The following is an 18,306-nucleotide window of genomic DNA, read 5'->3' as shown; positions in this document are numbered from 1 at the left end:
TTTATCAGGATTTTTGGAGTTATAGAAGTATTCAAAATATCTAGATTGCTACATATTGTTCTGTTTTTGACAGATTCTGTTTTCGCGTGTTGTTTGCTTATTTTGATGAATCTATGGCTAGTATCGAAGGGTATGAACCATGGAAAATTTGGAATACAGTAGATATTACACCAATATAAATAAAGAATGAGTTCACAATAGTACCAAAAGTGGTGATTTATTTTCTTATACTAACGGAGCTTACGAGATTTTCTGTTGAAGTTTTGTGTTGTGAAGTTTTCAAGTTTTGGTAAGGATTTGATGGACTATGGAATAAGGAGTGGAAAGAGCCTAAGCTTGGGGATGCCCAAGGCACCCCAAGGTAATATTCAAGGAGGCCAAAGGGCCTAAGCTTGGGGATGCCCCGGGAAGGCATCCCCTCTTTCGTCTTCGTCTATCGGTAAGTTTACTTGAGGCTATATTTTTATTCACCACATGATATGTGTTTTGCTTGGAGCGCCTTGTATGATTTGAGTATTTGCTTTTTAGTTTGCCACAATCATCCTTGTTGTACATACCTTTTGGGAGATACACGCATGAATCGTGATTTATTAGAATGCTCTATGTGCTTCACTTATATCTTTTGAGCTAGCTAATATTGCTCTAGTGCTTCACTTATATCTTTTTAGAGCACGGCAGTGGTTTTATTTCATAGAAATTGATGAACTCTCATAATTCAATTATATTATTTCGAGAGTCTTTAGAACAGCATGGTAATTATCTTTGGTTATAAATTTAGTCCTAATATGATAGGCATCCAAGAGGGATATAATAAAAACTTTCATATAGAATGCATTGAATACTATGAGAAGTTTGATTCCTTATGATTGTTTTGAGATATGAAAATGGTGATATAAGAGTCATGCTAGTGAATTTGAGAAATACTTGTGTTAAGATTTGTGAGTTCCGTAGGAAGCATGTATGGTGAACCGTTATGTAACGAAGTTGGAGCATGAGATGTGTCGGTGTCAAAACCGGCGGATCTCGGGTAGGGGGTCCTAAACTGTGTGTCTTGGCCGGATGGTAACAGGAGGCAGGGGACACGATGTTTTACCCAGGTTCGGGCCCTCTTGATGGAGGTAAAACCCTACGTCCTGCTTGATTGATATTGATGATATGGGTAGTACAAGAGTAGATCTACCACGAGATCAGAGAGGCTAAACCCTAGAAGCTAGCCTATGGTATGGTTGTATGTTGTGGTTGTTGTCCTACGGACTAAAACCCTAACCCTTTAGGGTTACACAAGGTCGGTTACAAAGGAGATATCCATATCCGTATTTCCTAGCTTGCCTTCCACGCCAAGTGGAGTCCCATCCGGACACGAGATGAAGTCTCCAATCTTGTATCTTCATAGTCTAACAGTCCGGCCAATGGAGATAGTCCGGCTGTCCGGAGACCCCCTAATCCAGGACTCCCTCAGTAGCCCCTGAACCAGGCTTCAATGACGATGAGTCCGGCGCGCAGTATTGTCTTCGGCATTGCAAGGCGGGTTCCTTCTCCGAATACATCACAGAAGAATTTGAATACGAGGATAGTGTCTGACCCTGCAAAATAAGTTCCACATTCCACCGTAGAGAGAATAATATTTTCGCAGATCTAATTTGCTGGCTTGTCTTGGCAGCACGACGTTACGTCATGGCCTGGTGATTATTCGAACCGTTTCTTTTAACCAGCCCCGCACATAACGCAAGGCAGTTTTTCGACACGTCTTGTCAAAGAAGAGATCGTGTCCCCTTATTACGGGATTCTCATCAATACGGGCATGGGTAACCCAACCGCGCCATCAATTGCGGCGCTTGGGGGATAAGTGAGTTTTACCAGGCAAGTGGGGACGCTTAGTTTCGTCCGCCCATATAAAGGGATAAGGATTCACCTTTCTATCCACGCCTTCTTCCTCCCTTACCCATCCGTTTTCGCACACTCGAGCTCTAGCGCCCAAGTCCGCACTTCCCACCTCAACCTTCTCCAATCATGTACGGAGCGGGAGGCATGTGGATGGTCTCCTCCGTCACGGAGGGAGACATCAAGAAACTGAGGAGAGCCGGATACCTGCCCGACGACATCGCGCACCGGCTCCGAGATGAGGGGCAGCTCATCCCCACCCCCAGGCCCCATGAGAGGGTAGTATTCCTCACCCATTTCCTCCGCGGACTGGGATTCCCTCTCCACCCCTTCGTCCGGGGGCTCATGTTTTATTACGGCCTAGATTTCCACGATCTGGCCCCGAACTTCATCCTCAACATCTCGGCGTTTATCGTCGTGTGCAAGGCCTTCCTCCGCATCAAGCCCCACTTCGGCTTATGGCTGAAGACCTTCAATGTCAAGCCGAAGGTGGTGGGCGGCCGCCAGGCGGAGTGCGGAGGCGCCATGGTGGGCAAGATGCCCAACGTAACATGGCTCGAGGGATCCTTTGTGGAAACCATAAAGGGGTGGTAGTCGGCGTGGTTCTACATCACCAAGCCGCGTGACGCCAAATGGGCGGCAGCCCCCGAGTTTCGATCCGGATTCCCTACACGGCTCACTTCCTGGAAGGAGAAGGGCCTATCGTGGGGTTCCTCGGTGGAGCTGGACGGACTCCAGAAATGTATTCGGAGTATGGCAAGCAAGAAGCTCAAGCTTGTCAATATAGTCCAAGTTATGCTCATCCGCCGGATCCTCCCGTGTCTACAACGGGATTTTACCTTATGGGAGTTCGACCTGGCCCAACACCAGACTCTGAGCGAGCTCTTTGATACGACGCACAAGGACGTCTGGAAGGTGCTGTTCAAGGGCGTCGAGGTCCCTCCTTCTCTCGCCGAGGATTGTGGACTAAGCGCAAAGCGCCTAGCACGTTCGGTGAGCTCAATACGTCACGTGAGACATTTATTTTCCCTAGCTTAATTATGTGCGGGGTCTAATCTCCAGGCCTTTGACAGGACTGGGTGGAGATGTCAGGGCAGATCGACTGTCTGGCCCCTTTGCCCGAAGATACTGCGGGCGCTCTCCTGACGGAGATGCTGACTCCGGCTCCTTACAAGGTGCCGGAGAAGACCAAGAAGGCCAAGGGAACCCGAAAGAGTTCCCGGCGCCAGGTGTTATCGGACTCATCATCCGATAACTCTGCGGCACACTCCTCCCCCGAAGACGAGGAGGAAGAAGAAGATGCTCCCCCTCCAGGCGGGGGAGACAATAAAAGGAAGGCCGCCCCAACTGGGGAGGCCGGAGGGTCCAAGAAGGGAAGGACTCTCCTTCCGGACAGTTCCACCGCCGCTGACGAAGGCGAAGACGAGTGGTTGCCCAGGGTCAAGCCCCTGGGGAGATCATAAGTATTCGGATACCAGAGTAACTCATAGGATTCCTTTGTTGCACTGCTTTCCCTAACGCCGAACGCAATTATGCAGGCCGCCACGAGCCAGTATCGATGTATCATCGGATGGCTCCTTGGGCTCGTCAGACATGGATAGTGATCCAGTCCCGACCGCCACCTCCCCTCATCCAGCCGACGACGCCGAGGTGTTGTCTCAAGAGGCACTGGATCGAGGGGAGACAGTCCCGGAGGCGCCTCAAGTCGACCTTCCAGACTCCGGGAGCCGAGGGACGGGGCCCCTGAGAGCTCCGAGTTCGGCCCTCAGCCGAACACCGCGCCGGAACCTCCAGCGGTTCCAGGCTCGGGCAGGCGGCCTCCTTCTAAGAGGGGAGAGACGCCTGTACCGGTGACCTCTGTCCATCCAGAGGCGCCGGACAATCTGCTGGAAGCGCTTCGCAGCACTTCCATCGACGAGGAGCACCGCACTATCATGAGTGCGGTGATCCAGAAGGTTCAGTCCGCCAAGAGCGGATTGACTGAAGCCTGTGCCAGCCTTCTAACAGGCTTCGAGGTAAGTGTTTTAAATTGTAGTAGAAATATTACCGCATAGACAGTAGCCCCTGATGCTTTGTTCGGTGTTCACAAAGAAAAGCCGAACAGAGGATCAAATAATATCGCAGGAGTCTAATATAAGTGTGTCAATATGCATATGCAGGCTTCGCTGCTAGTGTCCGCCGCACTAACTGCGGAGGTCGCCGTACTGAAGCAGGACCTCGAGGGGTCCAGGAAAGAACTCGGCCTTGCCAAGAGGCAGCTCGAGGAGAACAAGGGTAAGTAATACCCTGTCTTATGTATATATAAAAGAGGACGCGATTGCAAAATGACAGGATCATCGTATGTTTGCCAGGGGCCACGACCAAGGTGGCGACCCTGAAGCAAGCGCTAAACAAGGCCGAAGATAAAGCGGCCAAGGAGCGCACCGAGCGAGAGAAGCACGAGGCTCGGGTGGGTGAGGTGCAGCAAGAGCTCCAGGCTCTTGTGGCGAGGCACAAGGCGTTGGAGCTTGACTCCAAGACGCAGGAGTCTGAGCTTGCCGCGGCCCTCGAGAATGTAAAAAGTGCCAAGGCCGAAGCCCAAAAGGCCCTCCAAGAGATCGACGCGATGAAGAAGATAGCGGCGGGTAAGGCTTTCTATATGCAAAGCAAGCATGTAAAAATAACTTACCAATTACTTACCCGGATCCGGAGCTCTTCAGGAGCATTCGCAGATTTGCCCCGCAGTGTGTCTGATGCCGCACAATTTTACCAGGCCGAGGACGAAAGCTCGACGGAGAAGCTGTTCTGGTCTCAGTATGCTGAGGCCGAACATCCGGTGCCAATGAGCGACCAGCTGAAGCAGATGGTCGAGCTACATAAGGCGGCCGATCAGGCCATGAAGAGCTTTATAGTCCGGCTATGGCCTGGCGACACCCTTCCGAACAGCTTCTTCGGCCTGGTGAGGCGGCTTGTGGATGCCTGCCCGCGGCTGGAGATCGTCAAGCGATCTGTCTGCATTGAAGGTGCACGCCGGGCTTTTGCCCGTGTGAAATTGCAGTCGGTCAAGCTAGACGCCGTGAAGCTGATCAAGGAGGGGCCGCCAGAGGGCAAGGAGCACCGCCACCCCGAGATGTACTACAAGGGTGTTCTGCCGGGTGCCCGTCTCATCGCGGACGAGTGTTCAAAAGATGTAATGTTTGAATGAGACTTGCTCGCTTTATCCTGTATGTATGAAAACTTGTTTCATATGCACTATGCAACGCTTGTTGGAATTTAAAATATTACCTTCTATTTGGCTGTTTATCCAATCTGAGAGATGGCTAGTCCTCGGCTTCTGCCCCCATGCCACGAGTGCTGGGGTGTTCGGGATAAACCCGAGCACTCTTGTTCCCATGTTTGGCTCCTTCGAGGGAGGTGCTCAGCACAGCGAACAAGGCAACCAGACTAATGATGCTTTATCACTCTCACTTAGCCATAGAATTCTATAATTTTAAATTTCGGCGAAGCCCCTGGTATTCGGAAGGCCGAATTCGGGGCGCGATACACGCCTTTAAGCCGGACAGGGCCGGCCCCTCGCTCTAAACGGCATAAGTCTTTAGGGACTTGAAAACCTCACCGAACAGCGACCAGTCTCTCGCCTTATCATGACAGTCAGTTTTAGCTTTCTCTACTGAGGTGCTGAACCCAGCAGAACCGGGGCACAATCGCAGTAGTTCTCCTAGCGCTACCTTAGCCGATAGAGCGGAACGTAAGGTACCAAAACATAGGAGCCGGGCAAACCCAACATTTGACCAAAGACATGATTCGAAGCTGATGCATATAATGCTATAAGTTCGGGGTGCCGCACTTGTGAAAGTGTTCGGACTTTTCACACTGCATTGTGGGGTATGTAAGCCCCTGGTGTATTGGTCGTACCATAGTGTACGGTTGCAAGGCGTCATTAATGAACACATAGATATATATATAACAAGAATGCAATAGTCGTAATGTCATGCATTGTTTATTAAAAAAATGCGTTAAAGCGGAGTGATACAGATAGTGCGATAAGCAAAAAGTAGGACTATGTCCCTTCCAAGGGCAAGCTGAGGAATGTTATTAAATTGAATATTTCACTCATTACTGTAATCAACCTGGGAATTCCGTGGTATAACGTAGTTGTCTGCCTCCTTGGTTGTTGCATCATGTGTTCGACAATAATGCTGCCGGACAGTGTTTCCAGAGATTAAGGTCCTGAAAGAAAAAAAACCGAACGGGAAGCCCCTAGTGCGGTTTAGGCCGCGTCTTGGGGCGTGCCGCAGTTGTGCCCCCCTCCCCACCTGTGCCCATGGTATTTTTAATGCGTAATTATGTACGCGCGGCACGAGTTTCGCCGCTGGGCTGGGATTGGGGTGGCCGCCGTATTGCTACGCGAGCTCAGATCGCGCCAGGCGGTCTATTTGTCGATTGCCCCGAGCGCGCTTGAAGGTGTCCGGGTTGTGAGGCGCCGAACTGGTTGATTGCCTTGAGAGGCTGCTTTGTGTTTCTACTGCGAGGGCTGCGGTGTGCTCCTCTGTTCGGAGAGAGTGCTCTGTGTTTCCATTGACTGTAATAACTCCGCGAGATCCTGGCATCTTGAGCTTGAGGTATGCATAATGCGGTACCACATTGAATCTAGCAAATGCGGTTCGCCCGAGTAGCGCGTGATAACCACTGCGGAACGGGACTATATCGAAGATTAAATCTTCGCTTCAGAAGTTATCCGGGGATCCGAAGACCACTTCCAGTGTAATTGAGCCTGTGCAATGGGCCTCTATACCTGGAATGACGCCCTTAAAGGTTGTTTTTGTGGGTTTGATCCTTGAGGGGTCTATACCCATTTTGCGCACTGTGTCCTGATAAAGCAGGTTCAGGCTGCTGCCGCCGTCCATAAGGACTCGAGTGAGGTGAAATCCGTCAATGATTGGGTCTAGGACCAGTGCGGCAAATCCGCCATGACGGATACTAGTGGGGTGGTCCCTGCGATCGAAGGTGATCGGACAGGAGGACCAAGGGTTGAACTTTGGGGCGACTGGCTCCAACGCATATACGTCCCTGAGCGCACGCTTCCGCTCCCTCTTGGGGATGTGGGTTGCGTATATCATATTCACCGTCCGCACTTGAGGGGGAAACCTCTTCTGTCCTCCAGTGTGCGCCTGCCGGGGCTCCTCCTCGTCATCGCTATGCGGCCCCTTATCCTTGTTTTCGGCAATTAACTTGCTGGCCTGCTTGAACACCCAACAATCCCTGTTGGTGTGATTGGCTGGCTTGTCTGGAGTGTCGTGTATTTGACACGAGCGATCGAGTATATGGTCTAAGCTGGACGGACCCGGTGTACTTTGTTTGAATGGCCTTTTCCGCTGACCGGGTTTAGAGCCTTTGAATCCGGCATTGACTGTCATATCCTCAGTATTTTCACTGTTAATGTGGCGCTTATGCTTGTTGCGACTTGACCTGCTATTGCCGTCCTTGGTATCTGAGGTACCATGGTTCTTTGATATGTTATTACTGCGAGCCAGCCAGCTGTCTTCTCCCGCACAAAAGCGGGTCATGAGCGTCGTGAGAGCTGCCATAGATTCCGGCTTTTCCTGACCAAGGTGCCGGGCTAGCCACTCGTCTCGGATGTTGTGCTTGAAAGCCGCTAAGGCCTCTACATCCGGACAGTCAACGATTTGATTTTTCTTTGTAAGGAACCGAGTCCAGAATTGCCTGGTCGACTCTTCTGGCTGCTGAATTATGTGGCTCAAATCATCGGCGTCTGGTGGTCGCACATAAGTGTCCTGAAAATTGTCGAGGAATGCGGCTTCTAGATCTTCCCAACAGCTAATGGAGTCCGCTGGCAAGCTGTTAAGCCAATGCCGCGCTGGTCCTTTGAGCTTTAGTGGGAGGTATTTGATGGCGTGTAATTCATCACCGCGGGCGACGTGGATGTGGAGGAGGAAATCCTCAATCCATACTGCGGGATCTGTTGTGCCGTCGTATGATTCAGTATTTACAGGTTTGAAACCTTCTGGGAATTGATGTTCCATTACTTATTCTATGAAGCATAAGGGGTGTGCGGCGCCTCTGTATTGGACTATATCGCGATGCAGCTCGAATGGGTCTTGCCCGCTGTGTTCGGCCCGGCCGGATTTGCTTTTACTGTATCCGACGTGGCATTTGTCGTCTCGCAGAGTGGTGCGCCCTCGTGATCCGTAGATCGATCTTGTATGCTTTGCCTTGTCCTCCAATATGTCTCGCAGGTCTGGCGTATCTCCCCATGCCTTTTTATTTGCATGGAGTTGGGGTGGAGGCTGAGCTTTTGGCTGGAATGCCTCTCTATCGCGGCCACGAGGTGGCCAATCAGCCATATCATACGCTTCTTCCTCCAGTCGGGGTAGTAACCTGCGCCTTGGGTAACTCTTGGAGGGGCGCTCGAGTTTATATTCCTCGGCCGCGAGGACTTCAGTCCATCTGTCAGCTAGCAGATCTTGATCAGCTTGAAGCTGCTGCTGCTTTTTCTTCAGGCTATTTGCCGTGGCCATGAGCCGGCGCTTGAAGCGCTCTTGTTCGACGGGATCCTTTGGTACGGCGAATTCATCGTCACCGAGGCTTGCCTCGTCTTCGGAGGGGGGCATGTGATTGTCATCCTCCTCCTCTCCGTCTGCCGCTCTCTCAGGAGAGCTGGCTCCTCCATCCTCCTGCTCTAAATCTTGCTGGAGGGGTTTGTTGTTTTCTTCGGCACTATCCGGAGTGTTATTATCTCCTGTGCCGGTATCACCACTTTTGCTTTGGCGGGACTTAGAGCGGCGCCGTTGACGTCGGCGTTTGGGTTGCTTCTTGGAGGGGTCATCCTCCGCTATCCCGTCGCCATTGCCTTCTTTGGGTGTATCCACCATGTATATGTCATATGACGAGGTGGCTTTCCAGTGCCCTATAGGTGCTGGTTCATGTTCGTCTCCTACATCGTCGTCCAAACCATCGATGTCTTCGGAGTCAAAGTCGAGCATGTCGATTAAATCATCGACCGTGGCTACGAAGTGGGTGGTGGGTGGGCGTCGAATTTCTTCATCGTCCGCATCCCAATCCTGTTGGCCATAATCCGGCCAGGGCTCTCCTGACAAAGAGAGAGACCTTAGTGAATTCAGAATGTCGCCGAAGGGCGAGTGCTGAAAGATATCCGCGGCGGTGAATTCCATGATCGGCACCCAATCGGATTCGATTGGCAGGGGCACGGATGGTTCGGAGTCCGGAAAAGAGTCCGGCACCTTTGAGTCACGGGCGGCGCAGAGGGTTAGGCTGGTGTTCGGCTCGATCGCCGTTGAGACTGCAGCCCCTGAGGCGGTGTCTAACCACCCGTCCTCGCCTAGCGCAGTTGGCTCCAAGCTAAGGGTCGGAGCTGATGCGGGCGCGACCTCTGGGGTACTGTTCGGCGACAGAGCTAGGTCATACCCATCATGACAGTGTGGCGCGCCCGGCTGTGGCTCGAATCTGTCGAAGATCAAGTCTCCGCGGATGTCGGTCGTGTAGTTCAAACTTCCAAATCTGACCTGATGGCCAGGGGCGTAGCTTTCAATCTGCTCCTGATGGCCAAGCGAATTAGCCCGCAGCGCAAAGCTGCCGAATATGAAGATCTGTCCAGGGAGAAAAGTCTCACCCTGGACCGCATCGCTATCGATGATAGTAGGAGCCATCAAGCCTAACGGCGACGACACAGAGGAACTCTCAATGAAAGCACCAATGTCGGTGTCAAAACCGGCGGATCTCGGGTAGGGGGTCCCGAACTGTGCGTCTAGGCCGGATGGTAATAGGAGGCAGGGGACACGATGTTTTACCCAGGTTCGGGCCCTCTTGATGGAGGTAAAACCCTACGTCCTGCTTGATTGATATTGATGATATGGGTAGTATAAGAGTAGATCTACCACGAGATCAGAGAGGCTAAACCCTAGAAGCTAGCCTATGGTATGATTGTATGTTGTGATTGTTGTCCTACGGACTAAAACCCTTCGGTTTATATAGACACCGGAGAGGGTTAGGGTTACACAAGGTCGGTTACAAAGGAGGAGATATCCATATCCGTATTGCCTAGCTTGCCTTCCACGCCAAGTAGAGTCCCATCCGGACACGAGACGAAGTCTCCAATCTTGTATCTTCATAGTCTAACAGTCCGGCCAATGGAGATAGTCCGGCTGTCCGGAGACCCCCTAATCCAGGACTCCCTCAAGATGTTTTTTGATCGTCTTCCTTATGAGTGGCGGTCGGGGACGAGCATGGTCTTTTCCTACCAATATATCCCCCTAGGAGCATGTGCGTAGTACTTTGTTTCGATGACTAATATATTTTGCAATAAGTATGTGAGTTCTTTATGACTAATGTTGAGTCCATGGATTATACACACTCTCACCTTTGCGCCATTGCTAGCCTCTCTAGTACAGCGCAACTCTCGCCGGTATCATAAACCCACCGCATATCCTTCCTCAAAACAGCCACCATACCTACCTATTATGGCATTTCCATAGCCATTCCGAGATATATTACCATGCAACTTTCCACTGTTTCGTTTATTATGACATGTTCCATCATTGTCATATTGCTTTGCATGATCATATAGTTGACATCGTATCTGTGGCAAAGCCACCGTTCATCATTTTTATACATGTCGCTCTTGATTCATTGCACATCCCGAGTTGAAAGTAAATAAAAGTGTGATGATCTTCATTATTAGAGCATTGTCCCATGTGAGGAAATAAAAAAAGAGAAAAGCCAAATAAAAAAAAAGAAGGCCCAAAAAAAGAGAAAAAGAGAAAAAGAGAGAAGGGACAATGTTACTATCCTTTTTGCCACACATGTGCTTCAAAGTAGCACCATGATCTTCATGATAGAGAGTCTCCTATGATATCACTTTCATATACTAGTGGGAATTTTTCATTATAGAACTTGGCTTGTATATTCCAACGATGGGCTTCCTCAAAACGCCCTACGTCTTCATGAGAAAGCAGTTTTCTTTTTGAGCTTTCATAAACTTATAGCTCTAGTGCATCCGTTGCATGGAAATCCCTACTCACTCACATTGATATCTATTAATGGGCATCTTCATAGCCCGTTGATACGCCTAGTTGATGTGAGACCGTCTCCTTCTTTTTGTCTTCTCCACGACCACCGTCTATTCCACCTATAGTGCCATGTCCACGCCTTACGCTCGTGTATTGCATGAAAGTTGAAAAGGTTTGAGAACCTCAAAAGTATGAAACAATTGCTTCACTTGTCATCGGGGTTGTGCCTGATTTGAATGTTTTGTGTGATGAAGATGGAGCATAGCCAAACTATATGATTTTGTAGGGATAAGCTTTCTTTGGTCATGTTATTTTGAGAAGACATAATTATTTTGTTAGTATGCTTGAAGTATTATTGTTTTTATGTCAATATTAAACTTTTGTTTTGAATCTTATGGATCTAAACATTCATGCCACAATAAAGAGAATTACATGGATAAATATGTTAGGTAGCATTTCACATCAAAAATTCTGTTTTTATCATTTACCTACTCGAGGACGAGCAGGAATTAAGCTTGGGGATGCTTGATACGTCTCCAACGTATCCATAATTTTTTTATTGTTCCATGCTATTATATTATCTGTTTTGGATGATTTATATGCATTAATATGCTATTTTATATGATTTTTGGGACTAACCTATTAACCTAGAGCCCAGTGTCAGTTTATGTTTTTTCCTTGTTTTAGAATTTCACTGAAAAGGAATACCAAACGGAGTACAAACGGAATAAAAATTTCGCGATGATTTTTCTTGGACCAGAAGACACCCAGGAGACTTGGAGTGCAAGTCAGAAGCGCCACGAGGCGGCCACAAGGGTGGAGGTCACACCCAGGGGGTAGGGCGCGCCCCCCGACCTTGTGGCCCCTCGGTGACCCCCTGACCTAGATCTTCCTCCTATATATTCTCAAATATCCGGAAAACTTCCAAGGGAGCCACGAAACCACTTTTCCACCACCGCAACCTTCTTTAGCCATGAGATCCCATCTAGGGGCCTTTTCCGGCATCCTGCCGGAGGGGGATTCGATCACGGAGGGCTTCTATATCAACACCATTGCCTCTCCGATGAAGCGTGAGTAGTTTACCACAGACCTACGGGTCCATAGCTAGTAGCTAGATGGCTTCTTCTCTCTCTTTGATTCTCAATACCATGTGTCTCCTGGATGTTCTTGGAGATCTATTCGATGTAATACTCTTTTGCGGTGTGTTTGCCGAGATTCGATGAATTGTGGATTTATGATCAGCTTATCTATGAATATTATTTGAATCTCCTCTGAATTCTTATATGCATAATTTGATATCTTTGCAAGTCTCTTCGAACTATCGATCTGGTTTGGCCAACTAGATTGGTTTTTCTTACAATGGGAGAAGTGCTTAGCTTTGGGTTCAATCTTGCGGTGCTCGATCCTAGTGACAGAAGGGGAACCGACACGTATTGTATTGTTGCCATCGAGGATAACAAGATGGGGTTTTCATCATATTGCTTGAGTTAATCCCGCTACATCATGTCATCTTATTTAATGTGTTACTCTGTTCTTATGAACTTAATACTCTAGATGCAGGCAGGAGTCGGTCGATTTGTGGAGTAATAGTAGTAGATGGATAATCATTTCGGTCTACTTGACACGGACATGATGTCTATATTCATGATCATTGCTTTAGATATCGTCATAACTTTGCGCTTTTCTATCAATTGCTCGGCAGTAATTTGTTCACCCACCGTATTATTTTCTATATTGAGAGAAGCCTCTAGTGAAACCTATGGCCCCAACTCTATTTTCCATCATATAAGTTTCTGATCTACAATTTTAGTTTCCGATTTTCTTTCTTTTGCAATCTTGTACTTTCCGTTCCATAAACCAAGCATACCAAAAATATTACTTTACCGTTTATCCATCTATATCAGATCTCACTTTGCAAATAACCATGAAGGGATTGACAACCCCTTTGTCGCGTTGGTTGCAAGTTGGTGTTTGTTTGTGCAGATATTCGGTGGCTTGTTGCGTTGTCTCCTACTCGATTGATACCTTGGTTCTCAAAACTGAGGGAAATACTTACTCTACTTTGCTGCATCACCCTTTCCTCTTCAAGGAAAAAACCAACGGAAGCTCAAGAGGTAGCAGGGCGCGCCACCCCTTGTGGGCAGGTGTGCTCCCCTCTTATGGCCCATATCTTCCCCCGGGGGTTCCGTACTCTGATAAATACCCGATACTACCCGGAACACTTCCGGTGTCCGAATACTATCATCCTATATATCAATCTTTACCTCTCGACCATTTCGAGACTCCTCTTCATGTCCGTGATCTCATCCGAGACTCCGAACAACATTCGGTCACCAAATCACATAACTCATATAATACTAAATCGTCATCGAATGTTAACCGTGCGGACTGTCGGGGATATACCCCGCGGTGTAAACCGGCCGGAAGTTAACCCGGCCGGACTTGGCGGTTTATCTGAAGACCCCGCTGACACTTGGCGAGTTACTGGCGACCCGCCCTGACCTGGCGGTTTACAAGCAACCCACCTGGTCATTATGACTCACTGGTGATCCGGCGTGCGGGACAGGCGGATGACAAGGCCCAAGGCCCAGAAGGCCGGTTCACGTTTAATGGTGGGCGGTTTAAGAGGAAAGGCATGAGTAATATTTGTCTTACAAGGTGTTAAGACCTGGACTTATATCCGGTTTGATTAGAGATAGACTAGTCCTAATCCTAATAGGACTCCACATGTAAACCGCCCCTTCAACATATATAAGGAGGGGCAGGGCTCCCCAAAGAGGGACAGGCTACAAGTAAGAAAACAATCTCTAGGGCTAGACACAAAGAGCCGGTTTACGGCGACTCCCTCATGATGATAATGAGACCTAGCCTCAAACAGCATGTAGGGTTGTTACCGGATGATGTTTGCCGGGGCCCGAAGCTGTCTAAATCCTTGTCTTGCGTGTTGATCCGCCCTGCGTCTCTCGTCCCGCTCAACCCCTCTCAAGCTACCACATAGATGCGTTGGCCTCGCGACTAAGTCCTCACACTAGGACATCTGCCGTGACAAATCCACGACAGTTGACGCCCACCCTGGGGCTCGCGCACAGTGGTGTTGAGTTTTTAGAGGGATCTCTCTCAGAAATCAAGAAGTTCGAAATTTTCCGGATGAAAAGATTTAAGGTTGTGCGCATGCCTGCATGCGACGAGGCGAATCTGTGTGGATCGGTTTCTGCTGCTTTACGAAGTCGCCGAAACGGACAGAAGGTTTCCCTTCGCACCTCTGTAAAAATCTACCGAAGACGTCTTGTTTCCCGGATCGGAGGCGAACCTCGCTGTAGCTGCGTATGGCCAGTCAAGAAAATACGGCCACATCTTACCATCTACGGCGTCAAATTCAAGAAACCATCAGATCAGGCACACAAACCAACTACGATGGTACATTGAGTAATTTTGGACGAGCAGAGTCCAGGATTGAAAAAAAAATTCGGCGAGATGGCCCGTACGCAGCGACGAGCGACTCATCCAATCTGAAGAAAAATCAACTTCCGTTGCAACTCGAACTCGGTCTTCTGTGCTTCCTTTTTCCATGGCGGGTTGTACGGAGCAGCAGATGAAGACAAAAGAAAAACGACGGCAGTCTGGCCATGATCTAGTGTCCCGTGGCAGTTTCCTCAAAAACTAGGACTAATTACAATACACAATGGCACAGTCTCCAATGGGACATCATACTCCACGTGAAAATCATCAGTAGCGTCAATCTATGGGATTCACTTGAAGTCACGTTGACTCTGTGTCAGAACCGCGATGGCCGCGTTGAGCCGTTCCTTTCACGCGTCTAGCCATCCTGGTGTTGTTGGTCTGCCGGGCGATGTTCTTCCGCCGTGAGCCGCCTCGCCGGGGGATTCGACAGCTGCGGCACAAGCTGCCCTGCTGCCCTTGCCTTCGTGCCGCACGCTGCCGCGGGCCCTCATGTTGAGCCGTCGCTGTGACCACTTCCGGGGTGCCCTGACCCTCCTTCTGCCACTGGATTTCTCGGCCTCCACTGCTGCTGAGCCGCCGCGATCGACAATGGTCTTTGCCGCCACAAACCGCCCGCGGGCCGAGCCGGCCGTCGCACGACCTTGTCTCGCCCTGAATGTGAGCCGCCGCCGCCGCGGCTTTACTTCGCTTCCACCTACGTCGGGCTCCGCTTCGGTCTCTGCCACCTCCTGCTCCGAGTCAGCCGCAAGACAGCACGCAGCCGAGCCGTACTCCATTCGCTGGTTCAAACGCCCGAGCATCCGCTCGCCCGCACGGCCTTGGCTTCGGCCGGCCCTGGCTGCAGCCGCGAGCCCTGGCCGCCCTCCGCTCCACTCCAGCCGGTTCCCGCGCCACCTTCGAGCCGCCGCGACCGGCGTTCAGCCGCCCGGCCACGCGGACGCCTCAGCTATTGCCTTGCGCCTCCGCCTCAAGCACTACCAGTCTACCGTTTGCTTCTGCTTCTCCGGCCGCTAAGCCGCCCGTGCGGATTATGCCGCGCCGCCTGATTGCTGCTGTTGCCTTGCGCCTTGAGCCGTGGTGCGGGAGACGCTGGGGAGCGATTCTATTTAAATCACATCAAGCATGCAGATTCGCTTTCAAAGAAATCTTGCAAGATATTATTACCATATAGTAATTTCTTTTTAATACTAACTATTTGGTTGTGTTTGCATCGCACTATCGAAGTGAGCAGGGCAAGGCGGTGCTGGTCGTCCGAGGCTGAGTGGGCTGTACTACCATTGCTAAGCCGCCTTCACGGATCTACCTCGCTGCTTCGACCGTGCAGCTGAGCCGCCCCTGCCTCTGTTGCGTGGCCGCAACTCTATCTCTGCTCCGGGTCGCTGCCAGAGTCGCCTCTGTCGCGATAAACGGATCATCCGTTGTCCAAACCAATCAGGTGATATCCATCCAAATTTGATTTATTAGCATATGTTGTTTTTATCAAAAAAGCAAGTTTATCTTTGCCTTGGTCTGCAATATTATTTATGCAGGGCGACAAAAAGTGATATTATACCGCGGAGATGGAGGCACGCCAACAGGTGGTCGTCGTTATTCAACGAACAACCGCACCGGCCTACAGCGTCGTGGCCATCTCTCGCGACTGCACCGGTTTACAACGCCACGCCTGACTCGCCCGTCCGTGCCGGTTTATGACACCGGTGCTGATTTTCCCCGTCCGTGCCGGTTTACAATGTTACGGCCGAATCATCTATCTGAGTCGCCTCTGATGTTGCGGTTATCTTGGCGTCCGTCTCTCGCGGCCTGGTCTACATCAACATACCGGGCCGCACCTGTCTGCAGGAACTGTTTGAGCAAGTCACAACTTGGATAGCCCAGTTTTCTTTCAACAAATTGGAGGCAAATTATTATATACTATCAACTGCCGTCTGCACTGACGGTTCAATGGACATGCACACAAATTGCTGCCACTACAGTTTGGTCAACTTCAAAAAGCCAGTTGGAAGGAACCATTGGCCGAGTTGCTGACACGGCTCATACGGGATCATTTATAGCCCGCCGCAGTCACCTCAACCTTCTGTGGATTCATATCACGTTATCAACACCAATGATATACAAGTTATGCCGGTTTATATCACGGTCAAATCTGGAGAATCTCAAGCCAACTCCTCGAGTCAACTTGAGACTTGGGGGCTATAATGATATGACTTAGCAAACGTTGCCGGTTTTCAGTGAAGTCAAGAACCCCAATACGTTGGAGGGAAAGATAATCCGGTCCCGGATTCACATCGTGCTGTCAGAAGATTTCCAGATTAGAAAGTATATGACAGTTACAAAATCACGGCTCAATGAAGAAGTTCCGGGTCATCAGAAAAGGATTCCGGTTTACAATCCGGTACAAGGGAAATTTGTTCTCTGACAAAGCTCTGAAGCTCTCAAATCCGGTTTAAGAATTTCTGGTTAAAAAAGAAATTAACTTCTCGCAAGTTTGAGTTTAAAGGCCGTCAGAAAATTTCCGGCTAAAAATGAAGATTCTGGTTTAAAATCCGGTTCAAGGGAAAGATGTCTCCCAAAAAGCTTTGAAGCTCTCTATATCCGGTTCAAGATCCCGATTCAAAGAAGAATTTATCTCTTGCAAAGGTTAAAAATTGCCGAAGAGGACCTGCTGCCACGATGCGCGGTTCAAACATGGGTATCCTGCCTTATTGGCTTATCATATTATTATATCACTTGGAGGTTTGGTCGTGTCCGAACCAATACCATACCTCTTGATCGGTGCAATGCCACAACATCACTTGGGGGCTTGGTTGTATCCGAACCATAGTTACACCTTTTGATCGACTGAAAGCCAAATCAATCTGGGGCCAAAGAGAGTGTTGTAAAACAACAACTCAAACATAGGCACCCACTAAGCACAGCTTAAAACGTTACTTGGGGATTCTTTGCTATCGAAATGAACTTAGAATCTACACTTGTAATGGGCTATCAAGCCATGGCTTGGAAGCCTGGTGTATACACCTAAAACCCCGGGTTAACCTGCCTATTTAAGTAAGTCACTCCGCCCAGGTAAACCTGGTATGACCCTTCGAACTTTGACAAGTTACTCTAAAATGAAGACCCTGAACTTGTCAAGTTAAAACGATGATTGGTTAAGGATTGAGGACCATCTTAAAAGGCTTTGCAAAAATGGTTTAACTCAGTGGCCTGGCAGCCCATGAAAAGCCTCGAATTTGGGGCCTGGCAGCCCGTGAAAAGCCTTGACTACAACGGTTTTATTTGCTTTTTGCTAAGTTTTGTTTTCTTTTGATAAGATTTGTGATGCTTTCAAATCGGCGTTTATCAACCCGGTTAGGCTGTCAACTACAAGTTGTCAGTACACGATCAAGTTATAATCCGGAGACTATCAGCCCGGTCTGGTTTTGACTACAAGTCGCCAGTATTTCATATGGATAACCCGGTGTTTATCATAACCCGGTATGGTTTTATCATAAACTGGCACAATATGGAACGAGTTATCAGTACTCGAGATTGGGGTTATCACTCTTACTACAAAAAGTTGGTAAACCAACGATGTGATTCAATGTCACAGGACACTTTAAACTTGTTGTATGCAGAAACAGGTTGAATAAAGCATGATTATAAATCACCGATGTTTATTAAAACGGTAGTATGATCCGGTGTTTATTAAACCGGCCTGGCTTTGGACAATAAGTCGCCAGTATATATTTGGATTGCGCCATTGGAATCATGCGCTTATAAATCATTGGGTTATATTATTCAAATAGTCGAACTTGGCTGAAATTTCATTATGATATTGAATGAATAAGGTTTTCATACCGGATTATATTATCTTGAATAGCCAACATGGCTGGATTTTTATTATTAAGATTTTCAAAGTCGCTATAGCGCAATGTCTACTATTTTATCAAAGGATATGATT

This window comes from Triticum urartu, chromosome 2 (genome assembly GCF_003073215.2).
Source record: "Triticum urartu cultivar G1812 chromosome 2, Tu2.1, whole genome shotgun sequence".
In the NCBI taxonomy this organism is placed as follows: domain Eukaryota; kingdom Viridiplantae; phylum Streptophyta; class Magnoliopsida; order Poales; family Poaceae; genus Triticum; species Triticum urartu.
The sequence above is the reverse complement of the archived record's forward strand: the minus strand, read 5'-3'. Positions refer to the sequence as shown.